This window comes from Dromiciops gliroides, chromosome 3, assembly GCF_019393635.1.
Source record: "Dromiciops gliroides isolate mDroGli1 chromosome 3, mDroGli1.pri, whole genome shotgun sequence".
NCBI lineage: Eukaryota > Metazoa > Chordata > Mammalia > Microbiotheria > Microbiotheriidae > Dromiciops > Dromiciops gliroides.
Window position 1 is genome coordinate 640576934 of NC_057863.1, and position 18920 is coordinate 640595853.

An 18920-nucleotide genomic window follows, 5' to 3' on the forward strand; every position below is an offset into this window, starting at 1 on the left:
ACAGGTATCCCTCCCTTCAGACATAGTGTCCCAGATTGAGATGCATAATCCCTTAGGACACAAACACACATATAAGTCAAGATGTATGAGCACAAACAGAGAGGAGGGCAGCACGTGTGTGTGTCTATGTGTGTGTGTGTGTGTGTGTGTGTGTGTGTGTATGTCTGTGTTTTCAAGGTTTCTCATAGCATTTACCTGATTCAGGTTTATGTGATGATTCCTAGGTTTTCCCATGGCTTATCTCCCTTGTTTGGCTGGTGTAGGGGAATAGGTGGGAAGGAATAAGCATTTATTAAGCTTCTACTATGTGCCAGGCACTGTGCTAAGCTCTTTATAGATATCATTTCATTTGATCCTCACGATAATCCTGAGAGGTCAGGATTTACAATGGAGAAAACTGAGGCAAACAGTGGTTAAGTAATTTATGCTATTTAGTGCCCGAGACAATTGAATTTAGGTCTTCCTGACTCCGGGCCTGGAGCTCTATCCATTTAGCCACCAGCTGCTTCTAAGGGGCTTGCATCCGAGAGGACCTTGAAGGCAGAGAGTGTCCCTACTATGTCCTCCCGTGCCCTGCACAGTACTATGCACACAGTAGGGGTGAAGTAAAATACCTGGTAAATGAATGTGTGACTCTAGACACAAGCAGCCCTGCCCCCAGACACTTCCCCAAACCCCAGGCTCTTTCAGCAAGCCTCTGAGATTTTGTTGGGGCTGGGAGCTGATGAAGGCTGAGTTTAAGGAAGGTTTACCTGGGGTCCTTGGCTGGGTGGCCAGAGGAGGGCAGGAGGTTAAGGATGTCATTTGGAAACTCAGTTATGAGAGCTTGATGGAAATCAAAAGGACACATAAAGGGAGAATTGGGTAGACTTGGTGACTCCTTAAGAGGAGGTATGGAGGGGCAGCTAGGTGGCTCAGTGGATAAAGCACCAGCCCTGAATTTGGGAGTACCTGAGTTCAAATCTGGCCTCAGAAACTTGACACTTACTAGCTGTGTGACCCTGGGCAAGTCACTTAACTCCCATTGCCCTGCAAAAAAAAAAAAAAAAAGAGGAGGTATGGAAGGAGTCACTGGTGACAGTTGGCAGAACCCACACTCTGCTCCCTGGAGAGATCCAGAGATTAACTAAAACAGCATCTTTACACCATGGGGTGTCAGGACACCAAGGTGTAGAACCTGGAGAAGAGCTGTTGACAGAAACAGACAGATTGGAAGGGAAGAACGTAGGTGAGGAAAGATGAGGAGTCCAATTTTTTGTGAGTAGGTAAGGGCAGGGTGGGGGAGGGGTGGTTGTACAGCTGCTCATTAGAAAAGGAGCTGGGGGTTTCAGTGGACTACAAGAACAAGGGGGAAGTAAAAAGTATGACATGGCAGCTGTAAAAGCCTAATGTGGTTCTACTGCATCCAGAGAGGTGCAGTGCCCAGGAATAAGTGGGGAGAGGCCATTCTGTACTTGGACATAATCTGAAGTCTTGCATTCAGTTAGGAAGGATGCTGGAGGACATCCATAGGAGGGCCACCAGGGAAGGAAAGTAAAGGACCAAATCAAACTAGGAATGATGGAAGGAGCTGGGAATGTTTGTCCTGGAGAAGAGAAGATTCAGGGGCTGTGAGAGCTAAGTGTTCCAAGGTCTGTGAGAGGCAGAAGGGATTCGATTTCTCTTTAGCCTGGGAGCATAGATCTAGGAGTATTGGGTGGGGGGAGCAGGGGATGTTAGAAAAAGCTCCCTGGCAACTAGCCCTGTCCCCAAAGTACAATGGGCTCAGGAAGCAGTAGTGGGCTCTTACTCACCAGAAGACTTCAAGGGAAGGATGGATGACTCTTTGCTGGGTCCAACATAGAGAGGATTCTTGGGAAGGTTATAAATTGATTGCCTCTGAGGTTCCCCCTAATTATGACTGAAAGGACTGAACAACAACAACCTTTCACTCCAAATTTGACACTTTTTCAACTGTACCACACTTCCTTGATGGACAATCAACAAGCACTTATCACCTCTTTGGGTTCCTTCAGATCTCAGCTAATGTCCCACCTTCTGGGAAAAAAAAAAAGCCTTTCTCCATCCTCCCTAATCTTAATGCCTTCCTTTTAAGACTCCCTCCAAGTTATCCAGTCTAAATCTAGTTGGTTGCATGTTGTCTCTCCCCACCCCACTAGATCGTAAGTTCCTCGAGAGCAGGGACTATGTTTGGGGGAGGGGTTAGGGCGGCTCCACACATAGTAGGTACCTAATAAATGCTTGTTGACTTGAATTGACTATCATCAATAACCAGCATTTACCAAGCAGCTACAAATTTGTGCACAGGGCTCAAAGGCTAGAAGGATGACTTGGAGCAGCTGTGCTTGTTACAGGGAAACTCTCAGGCAGAAAGTTATCGGAGCCATCTTCCTGGGGTCGCTTTCTCAAGAACCATTGGAATCATTTCTCGGAAAGCCCTTCTACATGAAAGCACAGTTACTGTTAATTGACTGTTTAATGAAGGCTTGGCTACAGTTAAGACTCTAGTTTCAGGTAGAATTTGTAGCACAATGGGGCTGGGGTTTTCCCCCCTGTGCACACTTTATGGTACACTGGGCCCCTTGTATCACCAGTGTATACAGTACATTTTCACTTGCTTTATGGGACTTGGAGTATAATTTCACTATTTAAAAATATTATAGAGAAGAACCATTGTCTTACCTTGGCTTTTGGGACTCATTGTTGGTTGTTCAGTGATTTATCTGATGTCCAAAGGCAGGAACTCCTAACTGGTGACATTATTCCAAGGGGAAAATATGACCTGTGATACAATGGTTGCCCACCACACAGGTTGCAGAAATTTGTTCTAGGGAGAGGCCTAGGACAGGCAGGTGGGGGGAGGGAGAAAAGGCGGTGGGTATTTGTAGATGGAGAAGGCTGCTTTCTAGGGCAAAACTGTCCAAAGATATTGAGCTATGCCCAAGTCCTAGGAAGGCTTTGATTGCAATTAAGAGATTCAAGTTGAGTTTGTAGCAATAAAAGTCAAGGTTAGGTTAAAGGGCAGAAAGGAACCTGCCAGTGATTGAGATTACTAAACAAGACACCTAATTGTACCTAGGTAGGTGTTTGTTTTTCTTTAAGACATGGAATTGTAGAGCTTGAAGGGGCCTCTAAGGCAACCTAGTTCTATCTTGAACCAGATACTAGTTGCTACGTGGCTCAAATGGAGAGAGATCGCTTGGACTTGGAGTCAGCAAGACTTGAGTTCAAATCCTGCCTCAGATACTTACTAGCTGTGTAGACCTTGAACAAGTCACTTAACTTCTGTCTGCCTCAGTTTCCTCATCTATAAAAAGAGGATCATAATAGTGCCTACCTCCTAGTGTCCTTTTAAGGATCAAATAGATACCTGGTTCATAGTAGGCATTGTATTAATATTAACTACTAGTAGTAGTAAGTAAGTAGCCAAACTAGGATTTGAACCCAGGTCCTTTGACTGAAAGGACTGAACAACAACCTTTCACTCCAAATCTGACACTTTTTCAACTGTACCACACTTCCTTGATGGACAATCAACAAGCACTTATCAGGCACTACACAAATAGTGATGCAAATACAAAAAGGAGACAGTTCCTACCCTCAATGAGCTTCAATTCTCCTGGGATGGGGAAGGATGAATTACTAGATAATCAACCTGGAAACATGAACTGGAGCCAGATTATGTAAGGCTTATGCCAAACAAAGGATTTTGTATCTAGAGGCAACATGGGAGGACTGGGACTTCTTGACCAGAGCGGGGATGTGAATAGATGATATTTTTATATGCTTTAAAGAATTATATATTTGTGTAAAAAAACATCTCTGACTAGAAAATCATTTTTGTTGTTTTGTCAATTAGTGATGTCCTACTCTTCATGACCACATTTGGGGTTTTCTTGGCAAAAATGCTGGTTTGCCATTTCCTTTCTTCAGCTCATTTGACAGATGTGGAAACTGAGGTAAACAGGGTTAAGTGACCTGCCCAGGATCACATAGTTAATAAGTGTCTGAGGCTGGATTTGAACTCAGGTCCTCCTGACTCCAGGGCCAGCACCACCTAGTTAACCATTATCTATGGGAATTTTAGTTATTTGGGCCTCACTGCTCTCTTGGAAATGATAACAAGTAAAACTCCCAGGAAGAAATATATATAGTTGCCTGAGTGCTGATCTAGCACATGGCACACAGAGGAGAATGATGGTGGGGATAATGGGGTCAATGAGCTGAACAGTTCCCATGAAGATGAGAGGCATGAAAAGGGGTGACCTCTCTAAGGAGACAGTATCAACAGAAAGAAGGAGAAAATGACAATTGGGCCTTGGAAGGACACCCAAAGTCAGGGAGTAGGAGGAAGAAGAGCCAGTGAAAGTGTGATCAGAGAGGTAGAAGGACAACCAGGATTTGTGGGGATGGGGAGGGAGATGGAGACAATACCACCATTCATTCATTCATTCATTCATTCGTTCGTTCGTTCATTCATTCATTCATTCATTCATTTGTTCATTCATTCATTCATTCATATGAGAATCAGTGGAAGGAATAGGAGATGTTTAACCTGAAGAATAGAAGAAAGGGTATATAGGGCAAGAGAACTGATTTGTGTTTGGACCCAGAGTGCAGGACCAGAAATAATTCGGGAAAGTTGCAGAGACAGGCAATTAGGTGGCACAGTAGGTAGAGTAGCTGACTTGGAATCAGGAAGACCCAAATTCAAATAGGACCTAAGACACTTCCTAGCTGTGTGAACCTGGGTAAGTCACTTAAATTCTATCTGCCTCAGATTTCTCAACTGTAAAAATGGCGGGGATGGCCCAGACGATCTCTAAGTCTAATCCTAAACTGTAGGTCTCCTTTGACTATAGGAGAGACATTTTAAGGGGTTCAGAGATAGGCTGAGTAGAACCCCGTGGGGTAGTTGTCCCAGGAAATCTGGGAAGCTTTCTACAATAAGGTTCTGAAGATACAAAAAGAAAAAATTCTGATGAGGAGGGGAAAGAGGAATAGCCTAAAGAGAAAGATGTGGCCACCTAGGAAACTCACCATGCAACTCAGATTTTTAACCCTCTCAGAAGATAGAAGCCAGGACAAGTGAAGGAGCAGGACAACAAAAGTGTGGCCCAGGACTCTAAGTGTCAGGACCAGCCACAGCACCAGAGGACCCAGCATGGAGCATGTTACCTGCCTCCTGATGAGAGTAGATGGACTCTGGATGGAGACTGAAGCACATATATTTTGGACCTGGCCAATTCGGGCAGATTAGCTATGCATATTTGTTACAAGGGGGCAGCTAGGTGGCCAAGTGCACAGAACACTGGGTTTAGAGTCAAGAAGACCTGAGTTCAAAAATTACTAGCTGTGTGACCCTGAGTGAATCATTTAACTTCTCTTTTCCTCAGTTTCTTCATCTGTAAAAGGATATAATGATAATATAATAATAGCACCTACCTCCCAGGTTTGTTTTGAGATGATTTGTAAAGAGCTTAGAGCAGTGCTTAGCAAATAGTAAGAGTTATAGAAATGTTAGCTATTATTATTATGATAACTTTTCGTCCCCTTTATTATTATTATTATTATTATTTTAGTGAGGCAATTGGGGTTAAGTGACTTGCCCAGGGTCACACAGCTAGTAAGTGTTAAGTGTCTGAGGCCGGATTTGAACTCAGGTACTCCTGACTCCAGGGCCGGTGCTCTATCCACTGCGCCACCTAGCTGCCCCCCGCCACCTAGCTGCCCCCCTTCCCCTTTATTATTAACTATTCCCTAAATAGTCTTCCTTCCCTTTTTTTTTTTTTTTTGAGGAGCAATGAGGATTAAGTGACTTGCCCAGGGTCACCCAGCTAGTAAGTGTCAAATGTCTGAGGCTGGATTTGAACTCAGGTCCTCCTGAATCCAGGGCCGGTACTTTATCCACTGTGCCACCTAGCTGCCCCCTTCCTTCCCTTTTTTTTTTTTTTTTTTGTGAGGCAATTGGGATTAAGTGACTTGCCGAGGGTCACACAGCTAGTAAGTGTTAAGTGTCTGAGGCCGGATTTGAACTCAGGTACTCCTGACTTCAGGGCCGGTGCTCCATCCACTACACCACCTAGCTGCCCCCTTCCTTCCCTTTTTAAAACTGGGAAGGAGAAAATAGATTTTTGCTCATTGAAAAAAATAAATTGAAAGAGGAAAAGAATAGTTTTAGGAGCTTTAGAGTTTAGAATGACTGGGGACTGGGCAGTGAATGCTAAGGACAGCAATAAACAGCTTTTAAAAGTTATGTCACAGGCAAGAGAATGATAGACTTCTAGATCTAATGGCAGAAGGAACCACCCAACTTCCAAGTGACTTGTCCAAGGTCACTCTTTAAGCTATCAAAATTACAAACTGGGGCAGCTAGGTGGTGCAGAGGATAAAGCACCGGCCCTGGATTCAGGAGGACCCTGAGTTCAAATCTGGCCTCAGACATTTGACACTTACTATCTGGGTGACCCTGGGCAAGTCACTTAACCCTCATTGCCCTGGAAAAACAAAACAAAACAAAACAAAAAACTACAAACAGCCCCAAGACTTTGGGGATACCATGTGTCTTTTAAGGCAGGAGAGGTGTCACAGGGCTGGCTTGGGGAGCAAATGTCCCAACTTTCCAAAATGCTTTCAGGTTTGCAAAGTGGTCTATGGATATCATCTCATCTGATCTTCATAGTAACACCAAGGTATGTGTTATTATTATCCCTGTTTAAAGGTGAAGAAACAAGGCTGGGGAGAGGGATTTCTCTACCTGTACCCCATAAACCTCTTCACCCTTGAAGTTCCCTTTTAGCTCTGGAATCCACCTTAGAGTTACCCTCTGCTCTCTCCTGATTGGATTATTGTTGAGTTGTTTGTTTTCAGTCGTGACTCTTTCTGACCCCATTTGGGATTTTCTTGGTCAAGATACTGGAGTGGTTTGCCATTTCCTTCTCCTTTTCATTTTACAGACAAGGAAACTGAGGCAAACAGGGTTGAGTGACTTGCCCAGGGTCACATAGCCAGTGCGTGTCTGAGGCTGAATTTGAATTCAGGAAGATGAATCTTCCTGATTCCAGACCCAGAGTTCTATCTGGTTCCTCCCAGAATCTTCATTTAATGAGGCCCCTGAAGCCAGTCTCTACTTCAATCCTCTCCAGACTTTATGCAAGGCTTTCTCTTACCATGGGGATATAAAGAAAGGAAACTCACCCCCCCCCCCCACCACCAATAAACCCAACAGCCTGGAGAAGTGGACCGCACTGAGTGAGAATGTCGTCACCCTCAGAACAGGAGGCAGGGCTATCTCCAGGAGAGACCAGGCAGGATATAAATGGCAGGAGCCCAAGGGGCTGGGGTGTCTGGGCTAGAAATAAAGGGAGCCAGGTGGTAGCTGACCGTGGAGTCCTGGGCAAAGAATCAAATGTTTACAAAGGGGCACTAATGTGCTGGACACTGGGTGTGGGTGTTGGGGGTGGGCGGAGGGCAGAGAGCCAATCTGGGAAGTGCAGGGAAGGGATGGATGGTGAGGACCCCCCAGGAAGCTAGGGGGTGACTGATTCTGGAACACAGATAAGAGTCATCGAGCTTCAGAGCCAAGAAGATGGAGCATCAAAGGAATCACCCATTTATATGGCAAAGTCTTTGGGAGGACAGAGATACCCGCACTGATGATTTCAGGAGGGTACTTACTGTAAGCATAGATCATGGACTCCAATGAGAGGCAGTGTTGCCTAGTGGGTAGAACTCTGGCCTTGGAGTCAGGAAGATCTGCATTCATACCTCTCCTCTGATACTTACTACTTGTGTGACCTTGGGTCCTGGGTGACTTTGGGGGAGTCACATAACTTCTCTATGTCTCTGTTTCCCCATATGTAAAATAAGGCATTGGAGGGGGCAGCTAGGTGGTGCAGTGGATAGAGCACCAGCCCTGGAGTCAGGAGGACCTGAGTTCAGATCCAGCCTCATACACTTGACACGTACTAGCTGTGTGACCTTGGGCAAGTCACTTAACCCTCATTGCCCAACCCCCCAAAAAAACAACCAAAAACTTTTTTAGAAATTAAAAAAATAAGGTATTGGAAGGGGTCCCTTACAGCTCCAATTCTATGACCCTAAACTGGGTTTCTCATCTGGCTTTCCCAGTGCCAGGGCTCTTTCCACCATGCCACACACACATCTTCGACTCCGTGAACCTCAGTTTTCTCATCTGTAAAATGGGGGTGGAAAGTCCCACAGTGCCCACAATATGGGGTAATTGTGAGCCTTCAAATGTGTGTCAACTGCTCTGAAAACCTTACTTTAGGATCATAGATTTAAAGCTGGGAGGGACTTTAAGGATTCTTCTACCCTTCTTTTCACAAATAAAGAAACTGAGGCCAAGAGGTGTGAACTGACTTGACTGGAATGACATAGGAAGGAAGCTAGTCGGTAGCTAGACCGAGGCAATATTTGAACTCAGGTCTCTAGTTCTCTATCCACTGCAGCACCTATCTGCCTCTTATTTAGCCATATATCTGGGCTGTGCTTTCTGCTCTGACCACTGGCCCAAGCCTGGGGAGGGAATTTTGGTGAGGGAACTAGGAGACATGACAGCCCAAATATCAGCTCAGGTAAGGAAGTACAGATGGGAAAGGTTTTGTTCCCTTGTTTCAGTCACATCCGACTCTTCATGACCCCATTTGGGCTTTTCTTGGCAGAGATACTAGAGTGGTTTGCCATTTTCTTCTCTGGCTCATTTTATAGATGAGGAAACTGAGGCAAGCAGGGCGAAGTGACTTGCCCAGGGTCATACAGCTAGTAAGCTGTGATATATCCAAGTCTGCTTAGGTAAAAGTGGAGGTGAGAAGCAAGTCTAGGAAAAATGGGAACTGTCCCACAACACTCTGTGTGTGTGTGTGTGTGTGTGTGTGTGAGAGAGAGAGAGAGAGAGAGAGAGAGAGAGAGAGAGAGAGAGAGAGAGAAGAGGAACAGAAAGACAGAGAGACAAAGAGAGAAGGAAGAAAAGGGAAGAGACAAAGCAAGAGGAAAAGAGAGAAACAGAGAGACAGAGAGAGGAGAGAGAAGAGAAGGAGGAGGAGGAGGGGGAAGAGGAGAAGTAAGGAGGAAATGCTGAGCAGCAGGAGATGAGGAGACATGATAAGGACAGGCAAGGAAGAGACTGACATGAGGATGCCTGTGGGGTTAGGTAACTAGTGACCCCAGCCCTGGTGAGTGGACAGTTGTACCAAATCCCCTTCCTTGGTCTGGTCCTGCCCTCTGCCCCCGGAGCAGGCCCAGACTGCCTGCATGTGGACAGTCAGTGCCACCTTTCCTTCCCCACTCATGGTCCAGGTGGAATCGGAACATGGCTGGATCCCAGGCCTTGCTCAGTCAAAATGGGCACAAATGCTGGGATAGGGATACAGAGGGACAGTCCCGACTTTGTCTTTGTGGACATTGCCCATTAGTCTCAGTCTCCACCCAAAGCCACAACTGTACCCCCTCCCTGAGTGCCGCAGTCACTGCTGTCAGGGCCCTGCCAAGGCTCAGGGCTGCCCTGAGTGTGCCTGCCTCCCTGGAATATGCCCAGCCTCACACAATGTCCTCAGTAGCTACTGGGTCAGAGATCCCTAGCTCTGTTTCTTCTCCAACATGGAAACTGTTCAAGATAAGTCAGACAAGAGGGGCCTGGACTCCTGTATCCACTTTGCCCCAGTGGCCAGTCAGGCCCTTGAACCCTGATATGTAGGGGAGTTGGCTAGGTTGGTCCAGACTGTATTCTCTGCCTGCTCTTGTGTGTCTGAATGTGTGTGGGGATGGAGAGAGAGACAAAGAAAGAGAGACAGAGAGAAGAGAGACAGAGACAGAGAGAAGGGAGAGACAGAGACAGAGAGAAGAGAGACAGAGACAGAGAGAAGGGGAGACAGAGACAAAGAGAAGAGAGGCAGAGACAGAGACAGAGAGAAGAGAGACAGAGACAGAGAGAAGGGAGAGACAGAGATGGAGAGAGAGAGAGAGACAGAGAGGGAGGGAAGGGGAGAGGAGGAGAGGAGACAGATACAGAGAGACAGAGAGAAGGGAGTGACAGACAGAGAGACAGAGAGGGAAACACAGAGAAACAGAGAGATACAGAGAGGGAGGGGAGGGGAGGAGAGGAGAGGAGAGACAGACAGACAGGCCCAGGTCTACACAGGTGGCCCACAGAGGTCCCAGAACTCGGCCTTGCACCTGGGTCCTCAGGTAGAAAGCTTTTCCTTTTTGGAAACCCTGCAGTCCTGGGCTTGGAGCTTCCTGGCAAGACTTCGCTGTCCTCTCAAGTCCAAGCCCCAGCAGTTTAGCAAAGGCGGCCCTGGGACTTGGAGATGAGAGGGACTGAGCACCACCAGGCTTCCTGGTGAACAAACCCAGGAGCCTGGTCCCCCCCCCCCTTCCCTCATTGCTCTGCTCCCTGGCCAGGAGCTGGAGACATCACAGCTCTGTGCTGGGTTGGTGGGGCTGGGGGTGGGGGTGGGGGTGGGGGACTGTTCTAGGCTCAGAAAAGACAAAGACCGAAAAACCAACATGCCTTTGTCCTCAAAGAGCCAATATTCTACAAGAGGATAACACTCCCCTTCCAAGTAAATGCAAGATCGAGACTCATGAAACTGAGGCTCATTTGGGTTGGAAGGACCAAAGCCACAGAGTCAGTGACAAAACTGGCACTTGAGCAGCCCTTCTGCCTCCAAGCCAGACCTCTTTCCCCTTTGCCACATTATAAACTCTAAGGGCCATGGTCTCAGAAAGACGCCCCCTCCCAGAAGAGAACTGGGATGTCCCCAGGGCCCGGACACAGACTGATTCCTCTGCATCTTGCAGAGGGGCAGAAAGGCCATGGGGCTCCTGGGGGCACCCAGAAGAGCAGGGCCTTGTAACATTCCCAACACAAACTGGAAGAACTGGTCTTGGAGGTTTCTCGGGTTCCTGCCCTCTCTGGATGAAGCCAGCAGGGCGGGCCTCTGCCACCATCATCGTGGCCTTAGGAGACCTCATGGATGGAGCCTGCTACCACCCCCACCCCAGAATAAGTCACCTGAACTTGGTGATTGGCAAGGCAGCCCCTTCGGTCTCCCTGTGGCTTTCCTTAGCCTGGCCCAAGAGGACAGAGGGGAGACCGGCTGACTTGGAGAGAATTGCATTGAGCCTGAGTCAGGAGAAAGCACTTCAACCATCACACAACCACCATCACCACCACAATAATAAAAAATACCAATAATGCAATCCCTGACCTGATGGTACAATGAAATGTCAGAAGCTTGTTGGCTTTCATGGACCACAAATCCTATTTCCAATTTAAAACCATCCCAGTGAACTCAGATAGCAAACTGCTGGTGTTGGAGTTCAGTCAGGGATTGAGGGGCTGCCCACAGGCATCAGATAGAATTCACATGGATGCAGTGTTTGCAGTAGACGCTGTTATCCCTGATACTCAGAATCTCCAAGGTCCAAGGAGCAAAAAACTTTCAAAACATAGAGACCAGGCAGCTAGGTGGCACAGTGGATAGAGAACCGGCCCTGGATTCAGGAGGACCTGAGTTCAAATCCAGCCTCAGACACTTGACACTTACTAGCTGGGTGACCCTGGGCAAGTCACTTAACCCCCATTGCCTAAAAAATAAAAATAAAATAAAATACATGTAAAAGATTTATTTCATGATGATGACTCCCCTCAGTACCATTTCTATCTGAATTCTGTATATTGGTACCTAGTTTGTCTGCTGTGTCCCCCTACTAGGAGGCTCTGTTTTGTATCCCCAGAGCTTAGAAAAGTGCCTAGCAGATAGTAGGTGCTAATAAATTAACTGCTTGTTAAACAACCAAGTAGGTGCTATAATTAGTTCCATTTTACAGAGTAGGAAACTGAGGCCTCAGAGAGAGGAAGTAACTTCCCGAAGGTCACATAGCAAGTGAATGTAGTTAGGACTGTTGTTGTTTATCCTTTGTTCTCAAAGAGGACCATGACATCCAGGTGATGTCGTGACTTGCACTGAATTGGATTTTAAGTGAGGGAGGGCTGAGTTAGGACTAGAATCTAAGAGGTGGAGACCACCCCAAAGATGGGGAGAAGGGCCACCTGCACCTGGTGGGTCCTGGGGCCAATCCCAGACCCAGGCCCTGCTGCTGAGCAGCACCCCCTGCCTGGGGCAGGGAACAACTGTCCACTCCCTGCCCCCCAATCCACCCTCCACTAGCTTCTCAGGTAGAAACAGACTCAGTGCAAGCTCAGCCCTCTCTGCAACACTCCTTGGAGATTACCCATCTACCACCACTGTTACCCCTATCATTTCTCCTGCTTCTCCCTCTATCACTGAAATAATTAATCAGTGGCCATTTCTGAAAAAAATCTTCTCCTCCCCCACCCATGTTCTCTTACCCCATCCCCTTCAACTTGACCCCACCCATGTCCCAATCCAACCTTACATACCCTTCCCTCGGGCTCTCTAAATTTCCTGTTCCATAGTTAACAAACTCACTTTCACCCTAGAATTCTTTCTTTCCTATTCTTTCCATCTGTTAGCCCTGACTGAGACCTGGCACTCCTCTAAGCACGCTGGGCTATCCCCTCCAGCACTGGCCATGTCTTCTCTCACGCTCTCCCTCCCTAATCTGCTGCTCTGGTGCAGGAGAAGGAATATTGGTGTATTGAGAACCAAACATGTGCCTTTCTGTCCATTGTTAATTCCAGACTCTCCCTTGGCCTCCTCCACTCAGTGACCTTTCCTCTTTTGAATTTCCTTCTCTCCCTTACCCACATCTCCAATTAACTGCCAGATCTTGCTGTTTCTACTTCCACAGTGATTCTTGCATGCCACAGCTTCTCCTCACTCACATGGTAACCAAGTCAGAGGTATCAAACTCACCACCTCTCAAGTGGGGCCGAACCAGATTAAAATGTAATTGGGAAATGTTTAACAAAATAAATAAAAATACAATGCAACATAGGTAATGTCAATTTGTGGTTTCCCAAGTCAATATGCTGTGGGAGGGATCAGGTTCAATTTCAGTTTGAGCTACTGGTCTGGGCATTAAGTGATGAGATCCCTGAAATATGGTAGTGGCTACTTAAGCAGAGGGGCAGGATTTAAACCTATGTCTTCAGATTACAAGGGCATCTAGGGAGAGAGCACTGGGCTTGGAATCAAGAAGACTCATCCTCCTGAGTTGAAATCCAGCCTCAAATACTTACTTTCTGCATGACCTTAGGCAAGTCATTTAACCTGGATGGTCTCAGTTTCCTAATCTATAGATTGAGCTGGAAATGGCAAAACACTCCAGTATGGTTGCCAAGAAAACCCCAAATGGGATCACGAAGAGTCAGACCTGACTGAACAACAACAAAACTTTGAATTCCAAATCCAGGGCTTTGCCTCACTGTACTGTGATGCTATCTATACTTGGGTGTGCCCACAGATTCTGACCTGAGCCCCAACTCCTGACAATTAATATCAAGATGAATCAATCAACAAACATTGATCGACCCTCCACTGTGTGCTAGGCATGTGCCGGGTAGTAGGGATTCAAAGACTAAAATGAAACTGCTCCTGCCCTCAGGAAGCCTATATTCTATGGGGTGGAAGACAACAGAAAAGCATGAGAAAAGTACCTTCTAGTCAATTTTTAGGATGTAAACACTTTGCAAACCTTAAAGGCAGTTTGTAACTCCTAGCTCTTCTTCTTATATATTTATTTTCTATCTTCTTATTTGTGTATGGGTTGTTTCCCCTCATAAGCTCAAAGAAGGCAAGGAAGGACTTCTCCCTCTTTGCATGTGTGTCTTCAGGGTCAGCACTATGTGCTTGATAAATATTTGTTGACTGATTAATTATTCCTTCTCTGATTGATCAGAATGGATGGATTGATTGATAATTGTTTCTCTGCTGCTAGGGGACTGCAAATGCTATTGCTGTTTCCAAAATTTGGGGGCGCTCTTAGCAGAGCCCCCATTGCCCTACCCTGGTTAAGACCTAGCTTCTTTGAGCCTCAGTTTCTTCCTCTCTAAAATGGGAGCAATTTTGCATCTAGTCAGCTAGGTCTAGGGTGAGGAAGGGAAGAGAGAAGTGTAGGGAAGAGCTCGGTAGATGAGCTCTCACAAAAGCAGGAGGTCCTCTTAGCAACCAAAGAGTGGCTGTGGACAGAACAAAGGCCTGAACTTGCCCCAGTACCCACAGGGCCCTCTCTGGCCTCCAGCCCAAGCATCGATTTAGTCTTTTGAGTCTGTTTGTCTTCTATTTAAAGGAACACAAAGGTTCTTCTCTCCCTGGCAGCCCCAGACAATGGGAAATAGATGGGCTTGCCCCAGAAATGGCTGAGTCTGGGATGACTCTTGAGTGTACAAATAATATTCAGGAGCCGGGATGTTTGCACAGCCTCTCCCAGGCCCTGCCAGGCTGAGCCCCCTGAGTGATCCTCTGGGCAGAGGTCAGGCACAGACTCATGGGAAGAGGGGGCCATTGGGTGGCCTTGGCTTTTGGCAGGGACTTCCTGTCCCACTCCTGGGCCTAGACCCCTCTTCAGAGCTGCCTCACTCAATTCAATTCCACAGACACTTGTTTAAGACCCCTGATGTGCAGGAAATAAGGCAGGGAGGTAGAACAGAAAGCAAGCCAAAAAGACTTGGGTTCAAAACCTGCCTCCAAGATGCAATAGAGTGTAAGTCCTTTAAGGGGCTAAGCGTGGAGCCTAGCAACAAGTTAGTGCTTAAGAAATAAGTGTTTGGGAGCAGCTAGGTGGCGCAGTGGATAAAGCACTGGCCCTGAGTTCAGGAGGACCTGAGTTCAAATCCAACCTCAGATACTTGACACGTACTAACTGTGTTACCTTGGGCAAGTCACTTAACCTTCATTGCCCCACCAAAAAAAGAAAAGAAAAAGAAGTAAGTGTTTGTTAAATTGTGGAAGGCAAAAGCTGTGTAAAGAACAACAGGTTCTTTTTGTTTTTGTTTTTGTTTTTCAGGGCAATGAGGATTAAGTGACTTGCCCAGGGTCACACAGCTAGTAAGTGTCAAGTGTCTGAGGCTGGATTTGAAATCAGGTCCTCCTGAATCCAGGGCCAGTGCTCTATCCACTGTGCCACCAAGTTGATTCTCCTAAAGCACAGGCCTGACCATAACACTCCCCTCTTCAATCAACTCCAGTAGCTCCCTATAACCCCCAGAATCAAAAGGGCTTTAAAAGTCCTCTCTAGGGGCAGCTAGGTGGTACAGTGGATAGAGCAACGGCCCTAGATTGAGGAGGACTTGAGTTCAAATCCAGCCTCAAACACTTAACACTTACTAGCAGTGTGACCTTGGGCAAGTCATTTAACCCCCAGTTGCCTCACCAAAAAAAAAAAGTCTTCTATAACCTGCCTCTTTCCTCCCTTTCCCCACATGTGCTCTTAGATCCAGGGACACCAGCCTCCTGGCTCTTCCTTGAACAAGACCTCCATCCCTCTCAGCTCTAGGCATTCTCTCTGCGTGTCCCCCATGCCTGGACTGCTCTCCGTCCTCATCACTCCCTCCTGGCTTCCTGGGTTTCCTTTAAGTCCCAGCTAATGTTTCACCTTCTACAAGAAACCTTTCCCAGGATCCCTTAATCTTTGTGCCTTCCCTCTGACACTTCCTCCCCACTCCCAAGTCTATCCTGGCTATAGCTTGTTTGCATGTAATCATTGGGATGTCATTTCCTCCCATTAGATTGTGAGCTCAATGAAGGCAGAGAGTGTCATTGTTTCCTTTGAATCTCTAATGCCCAGCACATAGTAGGCCCCTAATAAATGCTTATTGACTTATTGAGAGCTAAAGAAAGAAGGTCTTTTTGGTTGTATGAGAAGAGTATAAATATCTCTTGAATAACAGCTGGAGCTCAATAGTAAGATGTTAACTAAGTGGCACCATTGGTGGTGTTGTTTGTCCTTTGTTCACAAAGAGGACCATGATGTTGGGGTGATGTCATGACTTGCAGTGAATTGGATTTAAGTGAGGCAGGGCTGTGCAAGGTCACCAACCTCACTCTCTCCCCCAGAGCAACCTGGGTTCAGTGGCAACACAGACATCAGACTGACTGGAGATGGCCCTGAGTGTTTAAGGCAAACAGGGTTAAGTGACTTGCCCAGGGTCACACAGCTAGTAAGTGTCTGAGATGAGATTTGAACTCAGGTTTTCAGGTCAGTTCTCTATCTACTGTGCCACCTAGTTGCCCCAAGTGGTACCATGGTACACTGAACACAGGACTGTAAAGTTGCTATCTGTAAGGGGCTAAAATTCTAGCTAGACTGTCTAAAAATCTAATGAGTGGTCGCCATAAATTATAAGCTTTAGCAAAAGTTTAAACTTTTAAGTATTTATTAAGGAGCATAAGAATTTGGTGAGGAGAGAGAAAGAGACCAAGATGCCTTCATCTATCTGTTTAAGGGAGCCAGCACCTCTGCTACACTCCACATGAGGTCCTGGCGAAAGAGCGACCCTCATCCCCTTCCTCCTCCTAGAAGCCTCCTCTCCAACAGGAAACAGGGCCGTCCACACACACAGAATTCCAAGCCAATTGGCTGGTAGCTCTGATTGACAAGTCTAACAGGCGGTTCTACAGAAGTAACTTCTGGACATGGGCTGACCTTCGAAAACCCCAAAAAGGTCAGTTCCGGATGCTAACGTCACATGGCATTGTCCTCACCTGCCTTCTCCTCATGGCGGAGCTTCCCTATGGCATCTCTCCAGTAGGGGGCGCAATTCCAATTCTCACAGGACCCAGAGTTGGAAAGAACAGGGTTCAAATCTACCCTCAGATACTTACTAGCTGTATGACCCTGGACAAGTCACTTAACCCTGTTTGCCTCAGTTTCCTCATCTGAAAATGAGCTGGAGAAGGAAATGGCAAACCACTTCAGTATCTTTGCCAAGAAAGCCACAAAAGGGGTCATGGAGAGTCAGATAGGGCTGAAAATGAGTAAACAACAAAGTAAGATGGCAGTGTGAGGGATTTGGAAGGAGCATCTGACCACAGGCAGAGCAGCTGGTTTTTCTGGTAAGGTCTTGATTGGCCCCAAGAGCACATGGGCTATTTCCTAGCACCTCCCAGTTCTGCTCAGACCCTCCAAGCTTCTCTAAGCCCAACACAGTTCCCATCACACCACAATGACCCTTGGGGGAATGGAGCCTGGTCACCGCCTAGCCATGCCTCACACCCATCCCACTTTCCTCAACTAGGGCCCTTGTGCCCAAAGCACACAGCATAACTCAAGTCAGCAGGAATTCGACGTCAAAGTCAATTCTTTGCCCAGAAAATAAATCGATTTTTAGAATCCACAAATAATGGAATGAATGCACGGGTAACAACTAATACCCGTTCACCCAGTGCTGGCACTTGACACTTACTAGCTGTGTGACCCTGGGCAAGTCACTTAACCCTCATTGCCCCCCCCCCCAAAAAAAAAAAAGATCAGGAGGAGGATCAGGGTTTAGGGATTTGGAATCCAAGATTAATATTGCCTCAGCACTGAGCAGTATTATCAAAATTAACAATTATGTTTACTATACTGAGTCTGGGGATCACCAGGATTCACACATCTATTCACCAGATTGTGCACTCCCTGAGGATTGTTTTTTGCTTCTTTTTGTATCCCCAGAGCTTAGTAGTGCCTGTCATATAGTAGGTGCTTAATAAATGCTTATCAACTAACATTCATTCCTTTAATAAAATACTTAGTAAGCGCCTTCTATCAATCCATCAAGAAGCATATATTAGGCTCCATCTCTGCTGTCATCCAGGGCTGAAGGACTCCTTCACTCACCACAGGGGCACCATGCAGTCAGCTGGGCAGGGAAAGGCTACATCCCCCTTCCTGACAGGGACTTTGGATTTGGAACTTAGTAGGATTCAAGCTATGTAGGATCTGAGCCAAGCTGTGAACCTGATGCTCCTTCCTTTCAGGAGGGGTAGGTGGGGATTATGTCCCCAAGATGTTGGGGGAAATTGGGTATTTTTTCTGCCTGTATCTTTGAAGTAAATGTTCCTCTGCAAAAGCTTTTCTTTAAAGCATTTATTAAGTGCCTACTGTAATGATTGGAATGATGCTACCTACTGGAGACTTGCTGTGGGAAAGCTCCACCATAAGGAAAATGCCTCAGAGGCATTGTGGCTTTTCCTTGGCGTCAGGAAATGACGTTTGCTCATGGGTGCTGTCTATCAAGGCTACCAGCCAATCAACTTGAGGAGCCTCCTATGGTCTGGGAGGAGACAGGAAGGAGGAAAGGGAGCCTGCACGGAGAGCTCTGGGGCTTTTTGGGTTCCTGACTTGATGGTGGTGGCAGCAGAGGACTTCACAGGAAATTTGAGGAAAGATAGGAATGCCAGGCTGTTGGAATTCTGTTCTCAATCTTTTTCTTTCTATTTTCCAATAAACCCTTAAAAACCTAAACTCGTTTTATCAGTGATTTTAGTCAGTTTTCCCCAAAACTGGGGGAACAGATTAGAATCCACATTTAGAATCTTAAATTACACACTATGTGTCAACTATTGGGGATGTGATACTTCCTTTCTGCATCAAATTCTTGATAAATTAGTACTGAAAGAAACTCACAAAAGAGTGAGCCTCCCTGTTCACCTTTTCTAGAACTGACCTCCCCATCCCTCCTTCCTCTGGCTCACTGGTTGAAGTCAGGAGTTGGAATACTCCTTGTTCCCCATTGCTGCTTCCAGGTTGTCCCCCTTCCTCCATTACTCAGGAACTTCTCTTCCTTTGAGACTCATGCTCTTTGCATCTACCACCCAATCAAATCCTGGTAGCTGTTGTCTACAGACCCCTAAGCCACTCCCCTTCTTTCCTCAATGAGTTCGGTACTTGGGTCATAATTTTTCTCTCCTCTCCAACTCCTGCCCTTATACTAGGGGTGTTCAGTATACAAATCGACTCTACCTCAAACACCCTAACCACAAAGTTTC